We start from the raw sequence: 24,472 nt of genomic DNA on the forward strand, positions 1-24,472 counted from the left end.
TCACACAAACCATTATTGGCTTACACATGAGTAAGCAATCTTTAACGTAAGAATAAATTGAAGCAAAAGAAGCTCATTCATAATTCATTCATAAATCAGAGCACACACACAGCGTGGTTCAGAGCAATCGAATTCTATTTCATTCACGCTAGGAACACACCACTAGTCTTTGAAAAAACCTGATCCATAAAGCCGCCGTGAGTAAAGTGACCTTATTTGATGTTACCGTATATCCTATTATTTTCCATACGGCAAGAAATAAGGATGGCTTAACATATGTCGGCTTATTCCGCTAAAAGTGCTTAGGATCACCATAATATTTCTCACCAGATATTTCCGGTTTTGAATGATGGCTTACTTTAACCCCTTGCATGTCACAATACCTTAGCACATTATAACAGTTGTATATGTAACTACCGGTATTTAAGCATTACTGCAGATACAAAAAACTGTAAAAAAAAACAACATGTTTTTGTGGTAGGATTAATTAGACAAATCATGTGTCCTATTTAAAAAACCTTTCCCCAAAAAACTTGTTATTGAATATACTCACCGATTGGCATCTTCCTCGGCTCCCACCACCACTCCGGTCCTCTTCTCGCTCGTGTGGCTGCTGTTCTGGCTTGCCGGATCACACTAGGCTCTATGTGTGAGAAGGAAGCTGCTTTTACAATGTAAGGCCGGCTTCACACTTGCGAGTTTTACGGACGTAAGAGCGCAGAAACTACGTCCGTAAAACTCGCAAAAAATACGGCACAATTATTCTCTATGCCTCTGCTCCTATCTGCCGTATTTTACTGATCAGTATTATACGGCTTTCTACGGCCGTACAAAATCGCAGCATGCTGCGTTTGTCACCGTACTGCGCAAGAAATACGCCAATGAAAGTCTATGGAAGCGTGAAAAATACGGATTACACACGGACAAGCAGTGTGACTTGCGAGAAATACGCAGCGCTGTTAGAGAGAAAAGCCGGCAATTCAGTGCGGTGTACAGTAAAATCACACTGACAGCTTACAGTAGAATAGGTAGAATAAATGTGTACACATAGAATAGGTATATATATATATATATATATATATATATATATATATATATATATATATATATATGTCAGTAGACACATATATGTATATATATTAATATTTTTTCCAGCGCTATACAGCTTGAAAGCCGGTAATTCAATTACCGGCTTTTTCTTTCTCCTTCCTAAAACCCGACATGATTTGAGACATGGTTTACATACAGTAAACCATGTCTTCTCTCCATTTTTTTTCCAGATTCCACACTACTAATGTCAGTAGTGTGTATTTGCAAAATTTGGCCGTTCTAGCTCTTAAAATAAAGGGTTAAATGGCGGAAAAAATTGGCGTGGGCTCCCGCGCAATTTTCTCCGCCAGAGTAGTAAAGCCAGTGACTGAGGGCAGATATTAATAGCCTGGAGAGGGTCCATGGTTATTGGCCCCCCCCTGGCTAAAAATATCTGCCCCCAGCCACCCCAGAAAAGGCACATCTGGAAGATGCGCCTATTCTGGCACTTGGCCACTCTCTTCCCATTCCCGTGTAGCGGTGGGATATGGGGTAATGAAGGGTTAATGCCACCTTGCTATTGTAAGGTGACATTAAGCCTAATTAATAATGGAGAGGCGTCAATTATGACACCTATCCATTATTAATCCAATTGTAGTAAAGGGTTAAATAAAACACAAACACATTATTTAAAATTATTTTAATGAAATAAAAACAATGGTTGTTTGAGTATTTTATTCTACGCCCAATCCAGTCACTGAAGACCCTCGTTCTGTGAAAGAAAAAACATAATAAACCAACAATATACTTACCCTCCGCAGATCTGTAACGTCCAACGATGTAAATCCTTCTGAAGGGGTTAAAACATTTTGCATGCTCCCAGGCTTTCTAGGAAAGTTCCCACGATCTATGAACATCCAGCAGAGGGCGCCTCACCGCAAATGAAGCTAAATATAGCTCATTGATCTATATTTAGACTCATTGCCCGGGGTTTTGCAGCGAGGAGTAGCATTGCATTAGCAAAGCTCCTTGCTGCAAAATGTTTTAACCCCTTCAGAAGGATTTACATCGTTGGACGTTACAGATCTGCGGAGGGTAAGTATATTGTTGGTTTATTATGTTTTTTCTTTCACAGAACGAGGGTCTTCAGTGACTGGATTGGGCGTAGAATAAAATACTCAAACAACCATTGTTTTTATTTCATTAAAATAATTTTAAATAATGTGTTTGTGTTTTATTTAACCCTTTACTACAATTGGATTAATAATGGATAGGTGTCATAATTGACGCCTCTCCATTATTAATTAGGCTTAATGTCACCTTACAATAGCAAGGTGGCATTAACCCTTCATTACCCCATATCCCACCGCTACACGGGAATGGGAAGAGAGTGGCCAAGTGCCAGAATAGGCGCATCTTCCAGATGTGCCTTTTCTGGGGTGGCTGGGGGCAGATATTTTTAGCCAGGGGGGGGCCAATAACCATGGACCCTCTCCAGGCTATTAATATCTGCCCTCAGTCACTGGCTTTACTACTCTGGCGGAGAAAATTGCGCGGGAGCCCACGCCAATTTTTTCCGCCATTTAACCCTTTATTTTAAGAGCTAGAACGGCCAAATTTTGCAGATACACACTACTGACATTAGTAGTGTGGAATCTGCAAAAAAAATGGAGAGAAGACATGGTTTACTGTATGTAAACCATGTCTCAAATCATGTCGGGTTTTAGGAAGGAGAAAGAAAAAGCCGGTAATTGAATTACCGGCTTTCAAGCTGTATAGTGCTGGAATAAATATTAATATATATACATATATGTGTCTCACTGACATATATATATATATATATATATATATATATATACCTATTCTATGTGTACACATTTATTCTACCTATTCTACTGTAAGCTGTCAGTGTGATTTTACTGTACACCGCACTGAATTGCCGGCTTTTCTCTCTAACAGCGCTATATATATATAGACAGTATATTTTTTTCTTTTTGGGACACATGGATCATTTCTATAGCGGTATGTTGGTTTTGCAAGCCTGCGAGAAAACCACGCAGTACGGATGCCATACGGATTACATACGGAGGATGCCATGCGCAAAAAACGCTGACACACCCTGCCTACGGAGGAGCTACGGACCACTATTTTCGGGACATTTCAGCGTATTACGGCCGTAATATACGTACCGTATTTTCATACGCTGAGTGTGAAGCCGGCCTAAGAGTTACGCTCTAATGCTCCATAGACTTACATTGTAAAAGCCTGTCTCACCAATGGAGCCCAGGGTCAGCCAGCAAGACAGAGCTCAGAGATCGGAGAGTATATTACCACACTTACACTACATTACATACACATAGGTTAAGGCAATAAAAAGTTGTATGAGTGTTTTTTTAAGCCAAATACATTGATTGCGCATCATATATCTGCTAAAAACCATGCGCCTACCCAATGAGAAATTTGGGCCAAAAGCTTGACTCATTTTCTTCCTTCCTACTCCAACATGCATATGGTGTTATTTATACATGCTGAGTAGGCAGCATGGCACACATCAACGGCAAAATTATTTTCGATAAAAGGCTTATGAATAAGAGCAAAATATTCTATTAGTAAACAACTTATCAAACATATTCAAAATGGCTGATCCTACTAAAAGACTTAAAGCAGTATTCCCATCACCAAGATCTTACACCAATATGTTGTGGGTGTAATAATATTATTGGAAAATTCCTCCAATTAGAAATGTAGTATAGTTTTTCTGATTCGCTATGTCTCTTTCCTCATGTGTAGCCATTGCAGGACCTTAGGTATCCATGGTTACGACCACTCATATAGTGACAATTAGCTAGTTGCTAGTGGTCGTAACCATGGATACCTAAGGTCTGGCAATGCTAGCACATGAGGAAAGAGACCTAGCGAATCAGAAAAAAATACGGTACATTTCTAATTGGAGGTATTTGCTAATATTATTATTACACCTACTAAATATTGAGATAGGATCTTGGAGATGGGAATACCCCCCTACACAATAGATAGCTCTCAGTGAACAATCGTTATTGCTCCTGAGCCTCCCATACACAGGGACAATTGGCTCCTCTGGCAGCAGCATATCTCCAGGAAAACAAAATGATTGGCTGTCGGAAATCCAATTTGCCGGACCCTTCTTTCCTATAATATCATCTGTTGGTGAAGAGTAGGTAGGCCCCCATATACCGCTGGCTCATCTCCCCGATGCTTCAATAATGAGCATGGTTCAGTAACTCATTTATCTCAGAATTTTATTTTCCAGTCTTGAAATATTCAAACACCATGTGCTTACATGTGGAGATTTCTCAATGATGAAATTTGAGTCATTGTCATATGCTACAGATGTAGGGCATTTTTCGAAACAAGTGTTCACGCTTTTAATCAGAAACAGAGTGCAGTCACCTCTGACAGATTACATTCTCAATGTCGAAGCTAATGATGTATATCGCATTACAATAGTTTTGAGCAACATGATGGCTAAGTGGTTAGCACGATTGCCTTGCAGTGTTGGGTTCCTGGGTTCAAAACCAAACAATAACTGCAAGGAGTTTGTTTGTTTTCCTCATGTTTGCAAGGGTTTCTTCAAGCTATTCCAGTTTTCTCCCACACTCCAAAGACATAGTGCTAGGGAATTTTGATGGCGGCCTACAAAGACCGCTCTTATCACAATAAATAAGAAGTATACATTCAACTCTAATTCAATGCAAATACCATATGTTTCCTAATGAGTCACAAATACTGGCCAGAATTCCATAAAACATTCATTGAAAGACATAAAAGGTGTTAGTCAGGGAAGCATCTGTGAAACGCGTGTCGGGTCATTGGTGGTCACTGGTGGGTGAGCCTGGATGTATATATCACATTTGCTATTTGTCATGTTATTCGCAAGCATTTGTTCAATACAATTACAGTGAAGAGCAAAAGGATAACAAAGTTTTCAACTTTGACTTTAATGCTCCATATCTCATTGTCCACTTCTGCTTTGAGCTTGAGACTGCCATCATTTTATAGACAATCATCTTGGATATCTCATACTTAAATTTGACATGCAACTATTTTGCATGTGATTAGTTAGTCAGATTCTTGTCATGTCACTGCATAGTTACTGTTATGCTCCTAAAGATCTAAATTTTCTTTTTTATTATTTTGTTAGTATTTTGTAAATCCACCTTTGGCTTTTAACACTGCCTGTATCCTTCTGGGCATGCTCTTGATGCTCATATCAGGGTATAATATAAGGTAGTATACATCTTAATTATGTAGCAGGGGTTGGGGTAGCCCCCCTCATAGAATATAAAGTAGCGCCCTCATAGAATATAAAGTAGCCCCCTCATAGAATATAATGCAGCCCCCTCATAGAATATAATGCAGCCCTCATATAGTATAATGCAGCCCCCATAGAATATAATGTAGCCCCCTCAGTGTATAATGCAGCCTTCGATACAAAATAACGAAGCCCCCTCATAAGGTATAATCTACCCCCCCCCCCTCATATAGTATAATGCAGCCCCTGATAGAATATAATGTAGCCCCTTCATAGAAAATAATGCTGCCCTCATATAGTATATTGCAGCCCCCTCATGGAATATAATGTAGTCCCCTGTTAGGGCTAGCGGAACGCACCAAATAGTAAGAAAGATTAAGGTGCGTTCGCAGCCCAGGGTCCACCGTGCAGAGATGGAACCTGCTGCCAAGTAATGACGGACTATATGGCGGTACAATGTGAATACACACTCGGGTTAACTTCACCCTGCGTGAAGGAAGCGAACCCTGTTAAGTCACAGGGCTGCGGTACCGCACACAAGAGCGCAAGCAAGGAGTCACCGAGCTCAGTCCCAAGACTTGGGATCCAAGTCCGTCTAGACTATTTGCGCTAGAGACACCGCTAATGGGGTGTCAGCATAACCAAAATAATAATTAACAATGCACGAGAGTGCGTGCGGTGCCGTACTGGCGGACGCCACTAACCACCCAGGCTTGTGAAAGCGCACGGCGCCGCACTGGCGGTCACAGCAATTAGACGCTGTATGGTGTGCTAAGTGCTGATGGCTAAGTCGGGCTCTAGATAGCAATCATCCACCTTCCACGAGCAGTCATCCAATAGGGAGGGGATCTTAAAGAACGACTTTCACTCACAACACACACACGTTTACAAATGTACACTAGCGCATGGCCGTGCGGTCATGCGAACCTTATGTAGCTGCAGCATGTACATGACCTTCCCAGAAGGACCAATGGGAGGCTGCCACAGAAGTTGAGCACCTTCAGGACCTTCCTGGAAGACCAATGGGATCTGCTGCGGTATCTGAGCATGTGACCTTCGATCTCCAACGGGAGATCTTGCCCTTGCCCATGCTCAGAAGGGGAAAAGCAGGACTTAGTCCCAAAAGCGTCTGCTCGCCGCTGCCCAGCAATGGCAGAAGCTGGAAAAGCAGCAGTAACCCTATGCACAGAGTGAGACTGAGCAAGACGCTGGGACAGACGTCTCCGCTGAGCAGACTCCACTGCGGCTGGAGAAGAATGGGAGACCGCAGCAGAGATGGTTCGAAATTCCCCCTGTGCAGAGGCGGGAACTCGACACCTAACATCCCCCCTCATAGAATATAATGCAGTCCCCCTCATCGAATATAATGTAGCCCCCCATAATGCATAAATACCCAGACTCATATTATTAAATAAGTAGGATCAATATCCCCTATCTACTTCATTACCACTCCATAAGCTCTCATCAAAACAAGGACAACCAAAGGAGTTTTTATAAAATTATCAACAAAATCTTTATTACACAATCAAACAACATGAATAGACATTTTAAAAAATGTGCAATAAAATGTGCAAAAAAAGGAGCACCAAAGGTTGGTGTAAAACTCAATACAATATGTCCATATCACATCACTTAAATACAAATGAATAAACCGTAATTGACTACAACAGAGTTTAATTTAAGCGAGAGCATGTCCCCACACATCATCAGCAAAGTAAACTTCAATCCCGTGTGGTATTACTATCACTCATGTGGGCATGATCCACGCTAAATCTCAATCCACTAAAGTCCCAGCTACACAAATAAGGCCATCTCATAGGCCTACCAAGTATGGGGCAAAAATAGCCTTACCCAAGTACTGAGGTACACTGCTGGACGCACCCCAGCGCGTTTCGCTGGCTGTTAGCCCCCATTATATTGTAGCCCCTCCTATGAAGGGGCTACAATGTAATGTAGCCCCTTCATAGGATACAATGTAATCCTTATCATATAGTATAATGCAGCCCCCCAAAGAATATTATGTAGCCCCCTCATAGGGTAAAATGCAGCCCACCTCATAGGGTAAAATGCAGCCCCCTCATAGGGCATAATGCAGCCCCCCTCATAGGGTATAATGCAGCCTCCTCATAGAGTATGATGCAGCCCCTTTATAGGGTATAATGAAGCCTCCCACACACACACAGAATATAATGTAGCCTCCCCTCATAGGGTATATTGCAGCCCCTCTTATAGAGTATAATGCAGCCCTCCCCACACACACACAAAATATAATGCAGCCACCCTCATAGGGTATAATGCAGCCTCCCCTCATAGGGTGTAATGCAGCCTCCCCTTATAGGGTATAATGCAGCCTCCCCCCCACAGAATATAATGCAGCCTCCCCTCATAGGGTATAATGCAGCCTCCCCCCCCCACAGAATATAATGCAGCCTCCTCCCCCAGAATATAATGCAACCAGGACTCAGTGATATAATATAAAAAAAAACCACAATACTCACCTCTCCTCCTCGCACCCACGCTGATTCCAGCTCTGTTCCGGTATTAGCAGCTGCATTCTGCAGTCTGTCCGGCACACAACGGGTACGTGATGAAGTAAAGTCATCGCGCAAATGCAGTGTCAGAGGCAGAGGGGACTGATCGGGAGGGAACGTCAGCTGACGCTCTCTCATCCATTGTTGCTTTCAATTGTATCTGCATCTATGATGCCGATACAGTTCAATGCGGCACGCTCTGGGGGACGGCGCGCGGCCACGTGCGATGGGAGAGCAGGGGCCCTGGTCTGCCGGCCCTGATAGCGCTCAGTGTTAGCCGCTGCTTGCGGCTAACACTGCCCACTATTAAAGTGAAATGAATATTCAATTCTCTCTACGCTTAAGGGGGAAGGGTGCATTACCTCCTCTGGTCTCCAGAGGGCCAGTTTGACCTTGCTCAGATCTCTTCTACACGTTCCCAAAGTTGGTGCATACTGGTCAACTCACTTGGGTATGTATACAGTTTTTTCTTCAATTCTACCCAAAAGTGTTTGATTGGGTTGAGGTTTGGGGACTGTGGGGGCCATTCCAGCCCCTCTACTTCATTGTCATTGAACCATTTCTTCCCTTATCTCGACATATGCTTTGTGTTGTTGTCCTGTTGGAACACTACGTTGTACTTTCCATACCTATAGTCAGTAGCGTAGCTACTGGGGGGGGCAGAGGGGGCCTTTGCCCCGGGCCTAGTCACCTGAAGGGGCCCACCGGGAGATCCACTGCCGAGTCTGAGGTGTCAGGGAGAGAGCAGCACAATGCCGGCTGCAGAGCCCCCCTCCATGCAGAGTGCTATGTGGTCTCACCCGAGGAGTCTCTTTCTGCCTGGCAGCAGCAGCTGCAGTTACTTCCTGGCTGTGCAGTGTGCACGCTTGGTTTGGCTGAGGCACGCTGGGTCCTAGTGCCGTCCCTGCATCTCTGACACTTCCTGGTTCTCCTCACTGCCTGAAAACTTCATCAGTAAGTGGGGATGGAATTTATTAGAGTAATTCGATTTAGGCATATCATGGTCACTGTGGGGGTGAATGTGAGAGGATTGTGGTATTGTAGGGGCTGAAGTGGGAGAGGATCACAGGGCACTGTGGGGTAAATGTGAAACGATGGGGGTTATTGTGGGTGTGCAGGGGGACAGGGCACTGTGGGGGTGAATAAGAGAGGATGGTGGTATTGTGGGAGGAGGACAGGGCACTGTGGGGGTGAATGGGAGAGTTTGAGGGTATTGTGAGGGCTGACGTGGGTGAGGGGGCACTGGGGGGTTGATTATTATTATACTGTTTAATGTTATGAGATATTTACTTCATCATATGTGAGGGTATGTGGCCTCGAGGTGTATTGGCAGCGCTTTGGACGCAGCAGATACCCTGCTCCGCCCAAAGCGCTGCCACCTGTTGTACGCGCGGTGATTCCGCATATATTCATTGAACACAGGTGGAATCACCACATCCTATTCATAGACGGTTTTATTTATCTTGTGGAGATAGAGCATCTCCACAAGATAAATAGACATGCTGCTGTCTAGAAAGACGCGCCACATGTCCGGTTACGCAGGTCTGCCACCTGCGTCTATGTACGCATAGTGGAGATGGGATTTCATAAAATCCCCTCCACTATGCTGTAACATCTGGAAGCTGCGATTTAGATGCTGCGGATGTACACAGCATCCAATCCCCAGCAAAAACCCAAGCAATACGCCCCTTGGAAACATACCCTAATAGTTGCTGTCTTGGGGGCTGGAGATGGGGAGGTCGGGGGCTTTTATTATTGCGAGCTGGGTCTTTTATAAGTATTAGTAAAACAAGCATAACAAGGAAGGTTAATATTACTATAACAAGGATAAGTATTAACATAAGGGTGCAGACAGACACTGTATAACTCATGCGACGATCACATTGCAATCCTCGGACTGGCCCTGATACCTCTCCTGACATAAGCTTGCCAGCGTGATAAATTACTATGCAACTGTCAGCCTCAGGTCAGGAGAGCCGACGGTCAGTCCGAGGATTGCGATGCGATCCTTACATGCGAAATACGTCCGTCTGTCTGCCCCCTAACAAGTATAACAATACAGTAACCACAGGCTGCATTCTATGTTATAAGAATAAATTGCTTATAATTAAATTATTAAAGGGAACCTGTCACCCCCCCCCCCCTCCCCAGGGCCTATTAAGGTAATAGAGCCAGCCAGCTTCATCAGCACTAAGGCCGCATTCTGTGAAGGTGGCTCTTAAGTTTTTGATCCCTAATAACGCTAAAATATTCACTTTTATAAATTGCGTGCCATACCTGTATTCAATCTGGGGGGTATGTCTTTTGTCCCTGGACACAACCGCCTCCCAGCCATCCATCATCCCACCGGGCACCGATGCCTGTCCTCTCTTTTTTCGGGCATGCGCCGTGTGCACTGCCCTGGAACTCACGTCAGCTGATGTACTGATATCGCGCCTGCGTGTAGCGGAGGACCGAGATCCCGCCCCGCAGTGTGTTATGATTTATTCACACTGCAGGGCTGGGAATCTGGCGCTGTGCGCAGGTGCAATCTACTTACATCACTTCATATAAGTTCCAGGGCAGCGCACACTGCACATGACTGAGAAATAATTGCAGAGCGCCGGTGACGGCACAAGACAGAGAGGAGGCGGTGCTCGGTGGGATGATGAACGGCTGCGAGGCGGCTGAGTCAGGGGGAGAAAACATACCCCCCGGACTCAATACAGGTATGGTGCACAATTTATAAAAGTGAATATTTCAGCGTTATTATAAGGGATAAAAAACATAAGAGCCACCTTCACAGAATGCAGCCTTAGTGCTGAAGAAGGTGGCTCTTTTACCTTAATAGGCCTTGGGGGGTGACAGGTTCCCTTTAAGTTATTAAAGGCTTGGGATAATTGTCTGCAGTCACTCTACAGACCTGCACCTGCCGTCATGAGACCCCAAGACCACTGGTGTGATCAGGCGGTCATGTGACCACATTTGCTGTTTGCATGTTTTGACTAGACAAGTTTGACTTCTCTCAATAGAAGAAAATCATCACATGACCTCCTGCTCTCATCAGCGATGCTGGAGCCATTATTACTGTACATAGGGGGACTCCTAAATATTAATTAGGCACTTACGAAGCATTGAAGCCTAACTACTGGGTGGCAGATAGTGCTGTACCGGCTGTCAGTCAGTCCCGGGGCGTCCGTTACAGCCGCCACTCTCTATACACAGAGCGGTGACTGAAAAATGTGGAAGTAATAGTATACAGTTTGTCAGTCTGGGCCAGGTGGAAAAGATGGGAAAAGTGAATGGCTCCACCGGAAAGAACGTCCTCTGAAAGTCACCATCTATAACTGTACTGTGATCTCTCTGTGTCATGCAGGACTGGTATGTACCACTATATGGTATTACCATATGGCAGTAATATCAGTGCTGGTTATTGTATAGAGATTTATTTTCAATAACAGTGCAGTCATCTCCTGAGGTTCCCCTATTCCCACCGTAGTTACAATCATGGTTACTTGGTTAAGGGCCACAGGTGGACACAGACAGAAAAGGGCCCATGTGCAAGAACAATATATGGGCCCTTTGCAGCCAAGAACTTCTAAAAATACAAAATTTCATCTTATTTAGAGGTAGAAATGGGCCCCCTTAACTCTTGGGCCCATGTGCTGCCGCATAGTTTGCACTAATGATATGTCCGCCTGTTAGGGGCCCACTCACATGTTTCGCCCCCCCCCCCCCCCTGAGCTGAACCCTTAGCTACGCCTCTGCCTATAGTACTCAAGTGTACGAGGATCAATGTCTGTGATCTCACTATTATGAGGAGGCATACAAGCCACCTTCACTGTCGTGTTTGTCACGCCAGAACTGATAGACCTTGGGATGAGTCAACTTGTTGACTTCGATATTTTGCCTGGATGTTTCGATATTTTAGCTCTGCATACTGTATAAGGGCCCACACATAGCCCCGTAGATTGTACATGGGCTCACACATGGCTCAGTACATTGTACATGGGCACACACATAGCTCAGTACATTGTATATGGGCTCACACATAGCTCTGCATACTGTATGTACATTGTACAGTATATGGGCTCACATATAGCTCTGCATACTGCATAAGGGCCCACACATAGCCCCGTACATTGTATATGGGCTCACACATAGCTCAGCACATTATATATGGGCTCACATGTAGCTCTGCATACTGTATAAGGGCCCACACACAGCCCCATACATTGCATATGGGCTCACCCATAGCTCAGCACATTGTATATGGGCTCACACATAGCTCTGCATACAGTATAAGGGTTCACACATAGCTCAGCACATTATATATGGGCTCACACATAGCTCTGCATACTGTATAAGGGCCCACACATAGCCCCATACATTGTATATGGGCTCACACATAGCCCCATACATTGCATATGGGCTCACACATAGCTCAGTACATTGTATAGGTCTCACACATAGTCAGCACATTGTATACGGGCTCACACATAGCTCAGCACATTGTATATGGGCTCACACATAGCTCTGCATACTGTATAAGGGCCCACACATAGCCCCATACATTGTATATGGGCTCACACATAGCTCTGCATACTGTATAAGGGCCCACACATAGCCCCATACATTGTATATGGGCTCACACATAGCCCCATACATTGCATATGGGCTCACACATAGCTCAGTACATTGTATAGGTCTCACACATAGTCAGCACATTGTATACGGGCTCACACATAGCTCAGCACATTGTATATGGGCTCACACATAGCTCTGCATACTGTATAAGGGCCCACACATAGCCCCATACATTGTATATGGGCTCACACATAGCCCCATACATTGCATATGGGCTCACACATAGCTCAGTACATTGTATACGGGCTCACACATAGCTCAGCACATTGTATATGGGCTCACACATAGCGCTGCATACTGTATACGGGCTCACACATAGCTCAGCACATTATATATGGGCTCACACATAGCTCTGCATACTGTATAAGGGCCCACACATAGCCCCATACATTGTATATGGGCTCACACATAGCCCCATACATTGCATATGGGCTCACACATAGCTCAGTACATTGTATATGGGCTCACACATAGCTCTGCATACTGTATGTACATTGTACAGTATATGGGCTCACATATAGCTCTGCATACTGCATAAGGGCCCACACATAGCTCTGCATACTGTATAAGGGCCCACACATAGCCCCGTACATTGTATATGGGCTCACACATAGCTCAGCACATTATATATGGGCTCACATGTAGCTCTGCATACTGTATAAGGGCCCACACACAGCCCCATACATTGCATATGGGCTCACCCATAGCTCAGCACATTGTATATGGGCTCACACATAGCTCTGCATACAGTATAAGGGTTCACACATAGCTCAGCACATTATATATGGGCTCACACATAGCTCTGCATACTGTATAAGGGCCCACACATAGCCCCATACATTGTATATGGGCTCACACATAGCCCCATACATTGCATATGGGCTCACACATAGCTCAGTACATTGTATATGGTCTCACACATAGTCAGCACATTGTATACGGGGTCACACATAGCTCAGCACATTGTATATGGGCTCACACATAGCGCTGCATACTGTAGAAGGGCTCACACATAGCCATGCACATTGTATATGGGCCCACACATAGCCCCATACATTGCATATGGGCTCACACATAGCCCCGTACATTGTATAAGGGCTCACACATAGCCATGCACATTGTATATGGGCTCACACATAGCTCTGCATACTGTATAAGGGCCCACACATAGCCCCATACATTGTATAAGGGCATACACATAGCCCCATACATTGTATATGGCCTCACCCATAGCTCAGCACATTATATATGGGCTCACACATAGCGCTGCATACTGTATACGGGCTCACACATAGCGCTGCATACTGTATACGGGCCCACACAAAGCTCTGCATACAGTATAAGGGCTCACACATAGCTCATCACACTGTATATGGGCTGACACGTAGCTGTGCATACTGTATAAGGGCCCACACATAGCCCCATACATTGCATATGGGCTCACACATAGTTCAGCACATTATATATGGGCTCACACATAGCTCTGCATACAGTATAAGGGCTCACACATAGCTCTGCATACTGTATACGGGCCCACACATAGCTCAGCACATTATATATGGGCTCACACATAGCTCTGCATACTGTATACGGGCCCACACATAGCTCAGCACATTATATATGGGCTCACACATAGCTCTGCATACTGTATACGGGCCCACACATAGCTCAGCACATTATATATGGGCTCACACATAGCTCTGCATACTGTATACGGGCCCACACATAGCTCAGCACATTATATATGGGCTCACACATAGCGCTGCATACTGTATACGGGCTCACACATAGCTCAGCACATTATATATGGGCTCACACATAGCGCTGCATACTGTATACGGGCTCACACATAGCGCTGCATACTGTATACGGGCTCACCCATAGCTCAGCACATTATATATGGGCTCACACATAGCGCTGCATACTGTATACGGGCCCACACATAGCTCAGCACATTATATAAGGGCTCACACATAGCGCTGCATACTGTATACGGGCTCACACATAGCTCAGCACATTATATATGGGCTCACACATAGCGCTGCATACTGTATACGGGCTCACACATAGCGCTGCATACTGTATACGGGCTCACACATAGCTCTGCATACTGTATACGGGCTCACACATAGCGCTGCATACTGTATACGGGCTCACACATAGCGCTGCATACTGTATACGGGCTCACACATAGCTCAGCACATTATATATGGGCTCACACATAGCGCTGCATACTGTATACGGGCTCACACATAGCTCTGCATACTGTATACGGGCTCACACATAGCTCTGCATACTGTATACGGGCTCACACATAGCGCTGCATACTGTATACGGGCTCACACATAGCGCTGCATACTGTATACGGGCTCACACATAGCTCAGCACATTATATATGGGCTCACACATAGCGCTGCATACTGTATACGGGCTCACACATAGCGCTGCATACTGTATACGGGCTCACACATAGCTCAGCACATTATATATGGGCTCACACATAGCGCTGCATACTGTATACGGGCCCACACATAGCTCAGCACATTATATATGGGCTCACACATAGCGCTGCATACTGTATACGGGCTCACACATAGCTCAGCACATTATATATGGGCTCACACATAGCGCTGCATACTGTATACGGGCTCACACATAGCGCTGCATACTGTATACGGGCTCACACATAGCTCTGCATACTGTATACGGGCTCACACATAGCGCTGCATACTGTATACGGGCTCACACATAGCGCTGCATACTGTATACGGGCTCACACATAGCTCAGCACATTATATATGGGCTCACACATAGCGCTGCATACTGTATACGGGCTCACACATAGCTCTGCATACTGTATACGGGCTCACACATAGCTCTGCATACTGTATACGGGCTCACACATAGCGCTGCATACTGTATACGGGCTCACACATAGCGCTGCATACTGTATACGGGCTCACACATAGCGCTGCATACTGTATACGGGCTCACACATAGCTCAGCACATTATATATGGGCTCACACATAGCGCTGCATACTGTATACGGGCTCACACATAGCTCAGCACATTATATATGGGCTCACACATAGCGCTGCATACTGTATACGGGCTCACACATAGCGCTGCATACTGTATACGGGCTCACACATAGCTCTGCATACTGTATACGGGCTCACACATAGCGCTGCATACTGTATACGGGCTCACACATAGCGCTGCATACTGTATACGGGCTCACACATAGCTCAGCACATTATATATGGGCTCACACATAGCGCTGCATACTGTATACGGGCTCACACATAGCTCTGCATACTGTATACGGGCTCACACATAGCTCTGCATACTGTATACGGGCTCACACATAGCGCTGCATACTGTATACGGGCTCACACATAGCGCTGCATACTGTATACGGGCTCACACATAGCGCTGCATACTGTATATGGGCTCACACATAGCTCAGCACATTATATATGGGCTCACACATAGCGCTGCATACTGTATACGGGCTCACACATAGCTCAGCACATTATATATGGGCTCACACATAGCTCAGCACATTATATATGGGCTCACACATAGCGCTGCATACTGTATACGGGCTCACACATAGCGCTGCATACTGTATACGGGCTCACACATAGCTCAGCACATTATATATGGGCTCACACATAGCGCTGCATACTGTATACGGGCCCACACATAGCTCAGCACATTATATATGGGCTCACACATAGCGCTGCATACTGTATACGGGCTCACACATAGCTCAGCACATTATATATGGGCTCACACATAGCGCTGCATACTGTATACGGGCTCACACATAGCGCTGCATACTGTATACGGGCTCACACATAGCTCTGCATACTGTATACGGGCTCACACATAGCGCTGCATACTGTATACGGGCTCACACATAGCGCTGCATACTGTATACGGGCTCACACATAGCTCTGCATACTGTATACGGGCTCACACATAGCGCTGCATACTGTATACGGGCTCACACATAGCTCTGCATACTGTATACGGGCTCACACATAGCGTTGCATACTGTATACGGGCTCACACATAGCGCTGCATACTGTATACGGGCTCACACATAGCGCTGCATACTGTATAAGGGCCCACACATAGCGCTGCATACTGTATACGGGCTCACACATAGCGCTGCATACTGTATAAGGGCCCACACATAGCGCTGCATACTGTATACGGGCTCACACATAGCGCTGCATACTGTATAAGGGCCCACACATAGCGCTGCATACTGTATACGGGCTAACACATAGCGCTGCATACTGTATAAGGGCCCACACATAGCACTGCATACTGTATACGGGCTCACACATAGCGCTGCATACTGTATAAGGGCCCACACATAGCCATGCACATTGTATAAGGGTCCCCACTGATTAAAAAAAAAAAAATTTTTAATTCACCTTTTCTCCGTTATCATGAGCTCATGAAAATTCAAAACTATATTCCTCCACACTTAGGTTATTCCAAAAAAAGAGCCTAATCTTCTCTGCACACTACAGATACAGTACTAAGGTAGAGGGAATGGTCTTTATACTGTAAAACGTAAGGTTGGCCACTGTGATGCGCCTACTTTCCTAGCTACAGCAGTTAAATCACTAAAATGCAACATGTCAAATACAAAATAAGTGGGTGACAAAAATGTGACTATGAGCCGTAGTGATCTATTTTGACACTGGAATAATAGATTAAATGCTGCGTTCCTCTTATGTTGCTCTGCCTTAGGTTGAGTCATTCAATTCTGTGTTAACAACAATCCACAATGAGTCACTCGGATTTGAAGTCAAAGCATCTTCAATGTTAAATGTGCAACCTTGGAGATGAGCGACAGCATAAAATCAAGCCATCCTTAAAGGGAATCTGTCACCCTGTTTTTGTCGCCTAATCTGCAAGCAGCATAATGTAGAGACAGAGACTCAGATCCCAGCAATGTGTCACTTACTGAGCTGCTTGCTGTTATTTTGATAAAATCACTGTTTTATCAGCAGATTATCACTAGAGGACTAGTCCTCCATCATATGTAGTCCTGCATAGTCACGAGATCTGTATAACCCCGCCCCCAACTCTAATTGGCAGCTTTATGCCTATGTACAGTATACAAAGAAAGCTGCCAATCGGTGGTGTGGGTGGTGTTATATACAGCTCGGCACTCAGAAAACTGGTAGATCTGCAGCAGATAAAACTGGGATTTATTTCAAAACTGCAGCAAGTAGCCCAGTAAGTAATACATCATGCAGCCCTCGATGGGGGTAGCAAAAACCTGCTGACATTTAGGGAATCTGCCACCAAGATAAACCTCCTGTGTTAATATTTTAGATGCATTGTACAGTTTACAGTACCAGTCAAAAGTTTGGGCACCCCTGTTCATGTGATTTTCCTTTTGCTTATTGGAATGTGCACATTGTAGATTCAAATAATGCCAAAGGGGTGTAAAGCTGTCTTCAGAGTAATAGGAGGGGGGTACTTTACGGAATCAAGAAAAATTGAGCTATTGCTTTACTGATGCATATGTAACAAAAAGGAACTTCATTGACTATTATGCATTCTAAACTAGTATGGGGTTACACATCCCAAAACACCCAAACAATGAATGATTTCATTAACTAAATACATAATTCTATATAGGCATCCAATTTGATGGTTTTTACTTGAAATTGGGGCTAATTTCACTTTATACTTATCCATTTCTACTGGTGATCACTCTTTCGATTAACCTGAGGAAGATTCCACAGCAGGATGCCCTACAGCAGTGTTCCCCAAGTCCGGTCCTCAAGAGCCACAAACAAGTCATGTTTTCAGTATATCCTTAGTATTGCACAGGTGATAATTGCATCACCTGCACAGGCAATAATTCCATCACCTGGGCAATAATAAGGAAATCCAGAATACATGACCTGTTGGTGGCTCTTGAGGACCGGACTTGGGGAACACTGCCCTACAGTGACAAACGTACAGAGAATGACTCTTCTCTTTGGGACCACCACATCAAAACCCTGTCATGGGCAGACCAATCTCCAGACCTGAACCCCATTGAAAACCTCTGGAATGTAATCGAGAGGATGATGGATAGTCACAAGCCATCAAAGAAGAACTGCTTACATTTTTGCGCCAGAAGCAGTGTGGGAGACTGGTGGAAAGCATGCCAAGACGCATGAAAGCTGTGATTAAAAATCATGGTTATTCCACAACATATTGATTTCTGAACTCTTCCTGAGTTAAAACATTGTTGTTTCTAAATCATTATGAACTTGTTTTCTTTGCATTATTTGAGGTCTGAAAGCACTGTTTTTTTTTAATTTTGACCATTTCTCATTTTCAGAAGATAAATACAAAATGTATTGCTTAGAAATTCGGATACATGTTGTCAGAAGCTTATAGAATAAATGAGCAATTTACATCTTACTCCAAAATATACCTATGAAGAGAAAAATCAGACAAACTGAAAATTTTGCAGTGGTCTCTTAATTTTTGCCAGAGCTGTATGTGTTATACCAGGCGCCGTCCTCCTTTTTTTCCCCAGTAGATGAATATTATGGGTTCCGTTTGGGTTCTGTTATGTTTACAGAAAGAAAAATTTTAAATGTTCTGCACGCTTCACATTTTCTTCTATTCTGAAAGCTGGTGCATAATGGAACCTATACAAACTATAACAATCCATGAGGTCTCTCTGCTTCCAATTGCATCAGTTATGTAAAGGTTCACTTTTGTGTGCTCTTCTACTGCTCTAAAAACTGACACATAACAAAACCCATATGTTACAGTTGTGCTGAAAAGTTTACATACCCTGGCAGAATTTTTTGCTTTCTTGGTCTTTTTCCTGAGAATATGAATGATAACACCACATTTTCTCCACGCATGGTTAGTAGTTGGGTGAAGCCATTTATTGCCAAACTACTGTATTTTCTCTTTTTAAATCATAATGACAACCCAAAACATCCAAATGACCCTGATCAAAAGTTCACATACCCTGGTGATTTTGGCCTGATAACATGCACAGACGTTGATACAAATGGGTTTGAATGGCTACTAAAGGTAACATCCTCACCTGTGACCTGTTTGCTTGTTGTCAGTGGGTGTGCATAAAAGCTGAATGACTTTCCGGGATCCAGACAGACTCTTGCATCTTTCATCCAGCCAATGACATTTCTGGATTGTGAGTTATGGGGAAAGCAAAAGAATTGTCAACAGATCTATGGGAAAAGGTAGTTGAACTGTATAAAACAGGAAAGGGATACAAAAAGATATCCAAGGAATTGATAATGCCAGTCAGCAGCATTCAAACTGTGATTAACAAATCGAAAATTAGGGGCTCTAAAAACAAAACTAAGGTTAGGTAGACCAACAAATATGTCGTCCACAACTGCCAGAAAAATTGTTCGGGATGCAAAAAAAAAAACCACAAATAACATCAGCTGAAATACAGGACTCTCTGAAAACTAGTGGTGTGGCTGTTTCAAGATGCACAATAAGGAGGCACTTGAGGAAAAATGGGCTGCATGGTTGAGTCCCAGAAGAAAGTCATTAGTGTGCAAATACCACAGAGTATCTCACCTATAATACGCAAGACAGCACAGAGACAAGCCTCAAAACTTCCGGAACAAGGTAATTTGGAGTGAAGAGACCAAAATTGAACTTTTTGGCCACCACCATAAACGTTACATTTGGAGGGAGGTCAACAAGGCCTATGATGAAAGGAACACTGTTATGATTAAACACCTTCTTCTCCACGGTATTCACGGTGGAAAATGAAATGCTAGGTGAAATCCCAAGAAACAATGAAAACCCTATATTAAGGGTCACCAATCTAACCCAAGAAGAGGTGCGAAACCGGCTAAATAAGATTAAAATAGATAAATCTCCGGGTCCGGATGGCATACACCCACGAGTACTAAGAGAACTAAGTAATGTAATAGATAAACCATTATTTCTTATTTTTAGTGACTCTATAGCGACAGGGTCTGTTCCGCAGGACTGGCGCATAGCAAATGTGGTGCCAATATTCAAAAAGGGCTCTAAAAGTGAACCTGGAAATTATAGGCCAGTAAGTCTAACCTCTATTGTTGGTAAAATATTTGAAGGGTTTCTGAGGGATGTTATTCTGGATTATCTCAATGAGAATAACTGTTTAACTCCATATCAGCATGGGTTTATGAGAAATCGCTCCTGTCAAACCAATCTAATCAGTTTTTATGAAGAGGTAAGCTATAGACTGGACCACGGTGAGTCATTGGACGTGGTATATCTCGATTTTTCCAAAGCGTTTGATACCGTGCCGCACAAGAGGTTGGTACACAAAATGAGAATGCTTGGTCTGGGGGAAAATGTGTGTAAATGGGTTAGTAACTGGCTTAGTGATAGAAAGCAGAGGGTGGTTATAAATGGTATAGTCTCTAACTGGGTCGCTGTGACCAGTGGGGTACCGCAGGGGTCAGTATTGGGACCTGTTCTCTTCAACATATTCATTAATGATCTGGTAGAAGGTTTACACAGTAAAATATCGATATTTGCAGATGATACAAAACTATGTAAAGCAGTTAATACAAGAGAAGATAGTATTCTGCTACAGATGGATCTGGATAAGTTGGAAACTTGGGCTGAAAGGTGGCAGATGAGGTTTAACAATGATAAATGTAAGGTTATACACATGGGAAGAGGGAATCAATATCACCATTACACACTGAACGGGAAACCACTGGGTAAATCTGACAGGGAGAAGGACTTGGGGATCCTAGTTAATGATAAACTTACCTGGAGCAGCCAGTGCCAGGCAGCAGCTGCCAAGGCAAACAGGATCATGGGGTGCATTAAAAGAGGTCTGGATACACATGATGAGAGCATTATACTGCCTCTGTACAAATCCCTAGTTAGACCGCACATGGAGTACTGTGTCCAGTTTTGGGCACCGGTGCTCAGGAAGGATATAATGGAACTAGAGAGAGTACAAAGGAGGGCAACAAAATTAATAAAGGGGATGGGAGAACTACAATACCCAGATAGATTAGCGAAATTAGGATTATTTAGTCTAGAAAAAAGACGACTGAGGGGCGATCTAATAACCATGTATAAGTATATAAGGGGACAATACAAATATCTCGCTGAGGATCTGTTTATACCAAGGAAGGTGACGGGCACAAGGGGGCATTCTTTGCGTCTGGAGGAGAGAAGGTTTTTCCACCAACATAGAAGAGGATTTTTTACTGTTAGGGCAGTGAGAATCTGGAATTGCTTGCCTGAGGAGGTGGTGATGGCGAACTCAGTCGAGGGGTTCAAGAGAGGCCTGGATGTCTTCCTGGAGCAGAACAATATTGTATCATACAATTATTAGGTTCTGTAGAAGGACGTAGATCTGGGTATTTATTATGATGGAATATAGGCTGAACTGGATGGACAAATGTCTTTTTTCGGCCTTACTAACTATGTTACTATGTTACTATGTTACTATGATCCGGTTACCTTGGAGCAGCATGAAAACTTTCACTGGAGTAGGTGGTAACTATACTGACCGCAAATCCTGATCTTAACACCGCAACTAGAAGTAGCCGTGGGGTGTACCTAACAAGCCCTAGACACCTCGTCACAGCCGGAGGACTAAATACCCCTAAAGATGGAAATAGGAATACTACCTTGCCTCAGAGCAGAACCCCAAAGGATAGGCAGCCCCCCACAAATATTGGCTGTGAGTAGGAGAGGAAAGACACACACAGTCAGAAAACAGGATATAGCACAAGAGGCCACTCTAGCTAAAATAGGAAAGTATAGGACAGAGTTCTGTGCGGTCAGTATTAAAACCCTTCCACAAATATCCACAGCAGAATATACAAAAAATTCCTCCATCTAACTAAAGACGTGGAACGTATATCTGCAACTCAAGAGACTACTAAACTCAGAGCAGGAATACAATAAAAAAACAAGCACACAGCTTGTGTGCCATAGAAAAAGAAACAGACACTTATCTTTGCTGAATTGGCAGCTAAGCAGGAGAAGCCAGACAGGGATCCAACACTTCCCAAGAAACATTGACAACTGGCAAGGACTAATGAGTCCTGCAAACCTAAATACCCCAGTCAGAATTGCAATCAGCAGAAACACCTGTCCAGGACTGCAGCCCAGAGACAACTGCATTACCACCTACAACCACCGGAGGGAGCCCAAAAGCAGAATTCACAACAGAACACCATTCCTACTGTAAAGCACGGACGTGGATCCCTGATGTTTTGGGGATGTGTGAGCTACAAAGGCAGTGGAAACTTTGTCAAAGTTGAAGGAAAGATGAATGCAGCATGTTATCAGCAAATACTGGAGGCAAATTTGCACTCATCAGTACTGGAAGCTGCGCATGGGACGTACTTGGATGTTCCAACATGACAACGATCCAAAACACAAGGCCAAGTTGATATGTCATTGGCAACAGCAGAACAAAGTGAAGGTTCTTGAGTGGCCATCTCAGTCTCCTGACCTCAATATCATTGAGCCACTCTGGGGAGATCTCAAGCACGCAGTTCATGCTAGACAGAACAGGAATTTACAGGAACTGGAGGCTTTTTGCCAAGAAGAGTGGGCAGCTTTACCATCTGAGAAAATAAACAACCTCATTCACAACTACCACAGAAGACTTCAAGCTGTCATTGATGTTAGAGGGGGCAATACACGATATTAAGAAATGGGGTATATGAATTTTTGATCAGGCTAATTTGGATGTTTTGGGATGTCATTATGATTTAAAAAGAGAAAACACAGTAGTTTGACAATAAATGGCTTCACCCAACCACTAACCATGAGTGGAGAGAAAGTTTTGGTGTTATCATTCATATTATCTGAAGAAAAGGCCAAGAAATCAAAAATTCTGCCGGGGTATGTAAACTTTTGAGCACAACTGTAATATAATTATCGATTATCCATCTGCCTCCGATTACATCAGTTATGTAATGGCATAATTATGTATGTTGCATTTTTTTCTTCTGTTCTCTATGAAAGGAAAAACAGAATCTCAATTTGCAGACACAATGTTTCGGGGTATTGCCCCTCATCAGTGCAAAGTCTGAGATCTGATTTGGCTAGGTGAGAGGCTCTGGACTGGGGACTAAGGGTTATCGTTTCTCCTTGTGGAGAGTGACAAGCCAAGTCTGCCATGTCAGAGTGAGGAGACTTATAAGCCATGCATGGTGCTCTGGGAAAGTATGTTTTCTCTGTTTTTGAAAACTGAAATGACAAAATATCCAGACGCTAGTATAAACTTATCCTGAGGCTATTTTCACACATGATTTGCGGCGTCACTTTACAGCAGAAGCTGCAATACTCTGTCATTCCATCACAGGACGTATAACACCTCTAGAGAAGAGACCTCACTAACTTGGAATGGGGTCCCTCAGGTCCCTTTGTAGTTTCCGGCATTTGGGAGGCTAACTCTGCATATATAATGCTACAGTTGCTGCCAAGCCTCAGGGTGCAGGCTATAATCACAGCCACGGATGGTAGTGTGAGAACAGCCTAAGATCTAAGCAGCGTAAATACAAGGTAAAATAAATACTGAAACACAATCTGTAACAATAAAATGTGTAAGCAGACACAAAAATATTTGTACGTCTCCAGACATGGTTGAAAGACAGGAACATATGGACACTATGTTTAGCTTATTTTTTTGTTACATGCATACAAGAGGAAATTCTGTTTGTCAGGAGAAAGGGTTAATGGCGTTGGTAGATGTGAAGATGCCGCCCTGCTGTGGGTGAAGGAGACCTCTGCTGCATCAGGCCCCTGTGGACCTCTGAGATGGGATTGAAAGCAGTGAGATTTCCTCAGTCACATCTGGTTGAGGAGGAGCGTGCTTTACACTTGGGTAAACTATGGAGATGCTTGATTTCCACAACCTAACATCCAATGAGTCAGACCCGCAGGGCGGCAGAAAAATGGATTTACATATGAAGCATACTTCACATCTGAAATAGG

At 44.0% G+C, this 24,472-nt stretch overlaps 1 protein-coding gene across 4 annotated transcripts in view; it reads right to left on the reverse strand.

Annotated features, from left to right (window-relative positions):
* Positions 1–24,472, reverse strand: part of FYN (FYN proto-oncogene, Src family tyrosine kinase) — a 223,080-nt gene that overhangs the window by 113,364 nt on the left and 85,244 nt on the right. The window contains exon 3 of one of the 4 annotated variants that reach the window (XM_069726148.1): positions 554–643. The exons of the other annotated variants lie outside the window; for them this stretch is intronic. The gene's annotated coding sequence lies outside the window, so the exon portion shown is untranslated. The remainder of the gene's footprint in view (positions 1–553; positions 644–24,472) is intronic. 4 annotated transcript variants of the gene reach the window in all.

The sequence above is a fragment of the Ranitomeya imitator genome, chromosome 5 (genome assembly GCF_032444005.1).
Source record: "Ranitomeya imitator isolate aRanImi1 chromosome 5, aRanImi1.pri, whole genome shotgun sequence".
Classification (NCBI taxonomy): domain Eukaryota; kingdom Metazoa; phylum Chordata; class Amphibia; order Anura; family Dendrobatidae; genus Ranitomeya; species Ranitomeya imitator.